Source organism: Magnolia sinica, chromosome 9 (genome assembly GCF_029962835.1).
Source record: "Magnolia sinica isolate HGM2019 chromosome 9, MsV1, whole genome shotgun sequence".
In the NCBI taxonomy this organism is placed as follows: domain Eukaryota; kingdom Viridiplantae; phylum Streptophyta; class Magnoliopsida; order Magnoliales; family Magnoliaceae; genus Magnolia; species Magnolia sinica.
This window is the reverse complement of record NC_080581.1, coordinates 87,843,164-87,850,334: the sequence shown is the minus strand read 5'-3', so window position 1 is coordinate 87,850,334 and position 7,171 is coordinate 87,843,164. Positions and strand designations below refer to the sequence as shown.

The 7,171-nt window shown below is 36.0% G+C and overlaps 1 long non-coding RNA gene across 1 annotated transcript; it reads left to right on the top strand.

The window, feature by feature from the left end:
* Nucleotides 1-1,513: 1,513 nt before the first annotated feature.
* On the top strand, nt 1,514-2,968 carry LOC131255983 (uncharacterized). The gene is made up of 3 exons (XR_009176550.1): nt 1,514-1,611; nt 1,703-1,762; nt 1,910-2,968. It is a non-coding gene; the product is annotated as an uncharacterized LOC131255983 (long non-coding RNA).
* The last annotated feature ends 4,203 nt before the right edge of the window (nt 2,969-7,171 follow it).

Genomic DNA, 7,171 nt, shown 5'->3' with positions numbered 1-7,171 from the left:
ATCAGTATGATTAATGCAATACAAATCTTCATTTATCAGTTCATCTCTTGTAATTGACAAGAATTTTGTTCTTTTAATTGGTTGGAAATGTCTGATTTTTAATTGGTTGGTTATTTGTTCCAATGCAAAGTAGTAAATATGTAGAATTCCACTTGTCATTTTGTTTTCTTTTCAAGTATCCAATGCTAGATGCTAATATCTTAGTTATATCAATTACGTAAGGCACATATGCATGAGATCCAAACTGTTCATCTATTATACCTAACTGTGGATACTCCATATGTCTGAAATCATAAAAACCAGATGATCCAGAGCCATGCCACTATTTTATAAGCTTTTTTTTTTCTTTTTTGTTGAATGTGAGTTCTTTATGAATTGTTCCTATTCTGAGGTACTTCTAACCAATCAACCCAAATGATTGATTTCTCATGCTGTAGATTGTTGAAGCTGCATGTTGAATTCTAATCTCGAAGGCTTTAGAACCTGAGCCCTCCTTCCACCAACAAATCCATCTCACCATTCGGCATTCTTGCCAGACATAGCATCAAGCCTTCTGTCACCCCATTTACACACGAGCTACGTCCACTAGTGCAAGGAGACAGCTGCATTGCCTTGGCATGTAAGCATTGGCACATGTATCATTCAATTATAAGATAATTAACTAACATTCACCTACCCCTGTTTAGTAGTTGACTACGGTTGGACTATTCCAATTATCTGATCAGTTTGATGCCACTGGATAAATTAATCTTTTGTGCTGCTTATTGTTTTTGTAACTTATTATCTAGTTGTAATTTTGGAATGACAACAATCTATAATTTGTAGCTGAATTGGGTTTTCTTTGGAATTTTTCATTGGAATTCTGATTTCATTCTTGTATTTTTCTTTAGTCTATTGTTTCGGTTTTCTTCTATCTTCATTACTTCCATTTTCTTAATCCCTTCTTTGTTTTGGCAGATTAAATAGAGAAGAAAAGAAGGAAAAGAAAAAAAAAATATGAATGTTGGGCTTTTCATGTTCATCCCGACCGTTGCATTTGTTCACTTCCTCCTCTAATTTGTAGGTAGGATAGTCTGATCAGCGAGGTTTTCTATATCCGTGTATATCCATGGTGGAACCAACTGATTAACGGTTACAGATGTGTCCAACTTTTATAGAAGATAGCAGCATGGAGCATTGCTGCACTGGGCACCAAAAGTATCCTCTGTCTCAGGGTGGATTGTTGGCACACCATTTATAGAAGATAGCAGCATGGAGCATTACACTTTACAACTATCGTAGAAACAAACTACACTTGTTTCAATTTTGGGTCTTTGACTTCTTCAGGGTTAGTTTATAGTTTTAAAGACTTAACTTAGAATCCATTTAATAGTAGCAAACTTACAATGTTCTTCATACTCTTATGGGATATATTGTCATGTATTCATTCGTGTTGTTACATGTGATTGAACATGCAGGAATCCATCATCCATGTGGGACAAATTGGTTTTCAATAAAATAAGAGAAAAACTTGGAGGCCTAAGGGTTACTGTTGCAATGCATCAGGTCGATATACCTATACAACAAAGCGATATGTGGTATGGTTCAAGCATTGGAGACAAGGACCCATAGGTATGACGTTTCTATGCTTAGCATTAGCACTGTTACGAAATTCAACTACTTGTGGTAACTATTTATTGTCATGAGTATTCTAATTTTCAAGGCCTCTGGCACATACATATTTCGACCAAATGGTGCTCCTCAAACAGCTGCTTCAAGATCGGTAATCTAGCTAGTTTCCAGTTTCTTATTCATCATAAATTGCTGAATAATGACTTGAGAAAATTGAAACCATTAAAAAGCAATGTTGGTTAGCTTGTTTGTGGTTTTAAGGTTACTAAACCTTGAATGTAATATCATTCGACTGTAGGTACCCTTGAAGATTGTGCGAGGACCTCTAGTTGATGAAGTTCATCAACAATTCAATCTATAGATTTATCAGGTTCTCTACCTTTTATTCACCTATCAAATGGCCATTTCATCAAGATTAATTTATAATGTAGCTTAATAGGATTCTTTATTCAAAAACATCTCTAGTGTTTCAGAGTCACTAAAATTTATCTCTTTCAATTTAAATAATTTAGAAATCAATTCATTATATTGTTCCTTTAGAGACCTCTAAACCCGAAATGATGGTGAATAGAAACATTTAACACAATCATTTCTTTGAGTCCCAAGTCAATGCATAATATGATGGAAGAATCAACTAAGTAATTATACATATAGCAGTAAGGGATGCAAGAGAATATGCAGTAGAGCCACCTTCAAAACATATAGGACCATGAAAATATATTATAAGATATTAGGACTTTTGATGAGACTACAACGGAATAAATATAGATATAGTAATGTTTTTCAATCATTGTTTCTCATGGTTTGTTTTTCAAATGTTTGCAACTTTCTTTGATACACTGGTCATGTTGAATTGTGTTGGAAGATATCAACAGTGATATAGAACTGAGAGATGTTTGCTTTAGCTACCCTACAAGACCTGACATTCATGTATTTTCTGGGTTCTCATTGCATGTTCCAAGCGGCATAACTGTGGATCTAGTTGGAGAGAGCGACAGTGGGAAGTCGATAGTGATTAGCCTATTGGAGAGGTTCTATGACCCCCAAGCTAGTGAAGTGCTCATAGATGACATCAACTTGAAGAAGTTGCAGCTTGTTAGCCAAGAGCTCATCTTATTCACAACTACTATAAAGGAGAATATCGCATATGGTAAGGCGGGTACTACATTGGAAGAAATTAGAACAGTAACTGAGATTGCTAATGCTGAAAGGTTTATAGACAGGATGCCACATGTCACTTGCTTTTACTCTTTTTTCTTTTTGGTAAATTCTTATTACTCTCTCAAAGATGTTGTGGGTGGAAGGCTAGGAAAGGAACACATTTTTAGTTTTTTTGGTAAATTAATTGTTTTATTGATATTATGTTGATTATTGTTATGATGAATGTTAAATGGGTGAAATATGCATAAGTTCAATCATTTAAAACTGAATTTAGCATTCCTTGATGCCAACAAAGGCTTTTATGATGACTTTATGATTTCTTTAGTAATAAGTGGATTCATCACAAAACGTCTTTATTCGCGATGAGTTTTATGTTTAGCGACATTTTACGATATGTAATGGCGATGTGTAAACTTGTCGCAAATAAGCTATATTTAGTGGCAATTTATTAGGTCATCGCAAATAATTAGTATTTGCAACAAAATTGGCGACAAGCAACACTCATTGCAAAAAAGCTTTTACGACAAGTGTGAGGTTATTAACGACGATGAGGACTTGTCACAAAACGTTTTTTTCGCAACGACTTTCATATTTAGTAACGTTTTACAATATGCAATGGCGACGTGTAAAATCGTTGCAACTATATTAAGCGACGATTTATTAAGTCGTCGCAAATACTTATTATTGACGACAAGCAACACTCGCCGTAAAAAAAATTTGTGACAAATTTGAATTTATTAGCGACGACGAGGACTCGTCGCAAAATGTCTTTATTCGCGACGAGTCTCATAATTTGCAACATTTTACGATATGCAATGGCGACGTGTCAACTCATCTCTAATTAACTATATTTTGTGACAAGTTAGTAGGTCATTGCAAATAGTTGAGTTATTGGTGACGAGTTATCATTTTCGTCGCTAAATAGAATTAGTGACGCCGTATCTGTATCAAATGTGGTGACAAGCACAGTCGTCGCTAAAAGTTTTTAGCGGCGACGAGGACTTGTCGCAATACGTCTTTATTCACGACGAGTCTCATATTTAGCGACGTTTTACGATATGCAATGGCGACATATCAACTCGTCGTTAATTAACTATATTTTGCAATAAGTTATTAGGTTGTCGCAAATAGTTGAGTTATTGACGATGAGTTACCATTTTCGTCGCTAAATAGAATTAGTGATGCCATATCTGCATCAAACGTGGCGACGAGCACAGTCGTCGCTAAAAGTTTTTAATGACAATGAGGACCCGTCGCAACATGTCTTTATTCGTGACGAGTCTCATATTTAACGACGTTTTACGATATGCAATGACGACGTGTCAACTTGTCGCTAATTAACTATATTTTGCGACAAGTTATTAGGTCGTCGTAAATAGTTGAGTTATTGGCGACGAGTTGCTGTTTTTGTCGCTAAATATAATTAGTGACGCCGTATCTGCATCAAACGTAGCGACGAGCACATTCGTCGCTAAACAAGTTTGGAGTTTTTAGCGACGAGTTGACCTGTCGCAAAAAGATTGAATTGTTATAGTGACATCTCCATGGATAATAACTTCATCACAATGAGCCGGATGAGCAGTGTTTGAGAAGAAATGGTTGGAAATAAAATTGATTTCCGAAGATGATGATTTTTCAGCCATTTGTCTTGCACAAGGCAGATGTGGAGACAAAGTAGTTATTATACATTTTAAAAAATGAAAAAAAAGTAAAATTCAAGAATTGATTGAATTGATTTATTGCCAAAATGCTAATCCATGGGATTTGTCACAGGTACATGAGATAGTTTTTAATCCATTGACCTTTTAAGATTTCTATAATAAACAACATGGCAAAAGAACCTATGAAAGTAGATATTAATCTCATCATTTTCCACATTATCAGATTTCAATGGCGGCATTCGCAGATGCAGATTTCAATCTCATCATTTTTTGCATTATCAGATTTCCATGGTTGTTTTCTGCATCATTAATGACCTTCCGTTAAAATATCATAATAATTGGACATTTCGTTCACAATAGCTTAGTGGACCATTGCCTTTTTTTCATTTTTTTATTTTCTTATTTTTTTACCATAGAAAAAATGGATGATAGCTCAGATGGTTATGAACATCTAATAAGCATGGATTTAGGCCTATGGGTCATGCAAGATGCAACAACCTAATTAGCTGGTCTAGAGACATAACCATGCACCGACTGCACCTGAATATCCAACGTTCATGCTAATGCATAGAATTTAAAATATAGGGATACCTTGTACACCAACTACAACTTTCAAGGCTTTGGCTTGGTACTTGGGCTACACGTGGACTTTTAACACCATCTTTTGCTGTAACAAATCAGTTATTGAGTTAGATGGACAAAATCACATAAAAAAAATCCGAAACCTAATATATAGGGTTTAGGGTGATGTTAAGGCTATTTGCTTAAAAGTACAGTGAAAAACAGATTAAGTGAAAACCCTAAACATTATGGGATTCATTCCATTCTACTTTATAAGCCCACCATAAATATTCCTAGCTACAAATTCAAGGTGGTCCAGTCATCAAGTAAGCTACACATATATAAACAAATTGGATGGTTAGGACAAAATGACCAGTGTAGATATTTAATGTACATGATGCCGGACCAGCCCGACTTTTGAGCCAGGGTTGTTCGAGGTGGGAAGCTTCTAAGGAATGGCCTCAATCTTGCATGGATGTCTAAAGATAGCTTGTGTGTGACATCTGCCTTGTTGCCATTGGCCTTAAGCTTGTTGGAAATTTACCTTCATAGTCGATGCTTAGTAGCCAACTGCATCGGAAGCTGCTTAATTATTTTACTATTAGGGATGCAAAAATTAGTTTTTTCTTGATCTTTTCTAGGAAATCTTCTTCACCCTCTACTTACAGGCCTCTGGGAACAACAATACCTCACTGTGCTTCGACGAAGATTATGTAGACTAAGCTAGTGGCCTTGACTTTCGAAGGGTGGAGATTAATTCCTTAGGGTCCATGAATTGGGAGTTGCCATGTAATTGCTTAGAAATCAGCTGATCCTCACATGAGAGACTAGTCTATCGAGTCACGGGAATAATGCCATTGACTGTATTAACTTTATTGAGTTTTGATGATTACAGAAATCGACTCTTCCACACTTCCATTTTCACGTTCCAAAAGTCATAAAAGGAGGTTGGTGTGTTTTTCTACTTTTCACTTATAGAAAGAGGTGTTTCAACATTCTGACTCATTGAGTTGACTCGCTCGAGTAGCGGGGTTATTTTATTTTATTTTTTCGAGTTGCGGTTTTATCCTTATATAGATAGCCAGTTTCTATCATGATCCATGTGGGACTCATCTGACTCACTAGGTCAATTCGCTAGACTGGGTCATCTGACACAATGAGTCAACTCTCTCTACTAGCAGTGTTATTCTTATTTGCACACGCTGGTTTCCTTCATAACCCAAGTTTCCTTCTCTCTCCCTTGTGGGTCATCACCATTTTCATCCAGAGTACATGGGTCATTCATATAAATAATCTAGACCGTTCAAATTATAGGGCCTGCCATTGATATCAAGCTCAAAAATAACGCTAATCAAATGAATCAAACCATCTATTTGGTGGCCTATCAAATGGAAGGTTCAAAACTAAAATTATCATTCTAAATGGATGGTTCAGATCATCCAATTAGAATAATTTTGATGCTATCTTCCATCCTCAATTGGGCCTATTCTAAGGGAGGCATATTAGTATGAAGATCCAGAGGGTCCATGCAATGGGCCCGATTGAGGATAGATGAGTGGCTTCACCATTTCAGAACCGGTATCCTTGTCCAACTAGATATGGACACATTCTGATCAGTGGCCCAATTGGGTCAAGGATCTTTAGGATGATAAAATATAGGGGAACTATGGTTACATACGACTCTTGATATACAGACACTTAGAAATGGCAAACGTGGCAAGTATTTACTCAAATTAAACCGACGGAATTGTTGAATCCACTATCTGTAAGTGGATTGTTCAAACAATCCTAACCTCCAATTCGGTTGACATTTTGTTTAATGACCATTACTTGGTATTAATTTCTAACCGTTAAATAAATGTCAATCGATCTGATCATAGCTAGATAATCAGGTAAGAGATTTTCTTTTTTATCTTGACACATCTATATATCTTGTACCCATAATTTAGACGGTTCATTTTAAATTATTTTCAGTCCGTCGTATGTAATTTCTTTGTAATTTGTAACCACCTGCGTATCACCCATCACACTCTGCCAGAATATTTATTAAAGTATTTCTCTAAATCAACCTAGTTCTGGACTTTGGTTGTCGTATAGTCGTCCTCGCGTGCTCACCCAAAACACGGTTCTCACTAGACTAGTCGTCTTATTCAATTGACTGAATAAATGAACTGATT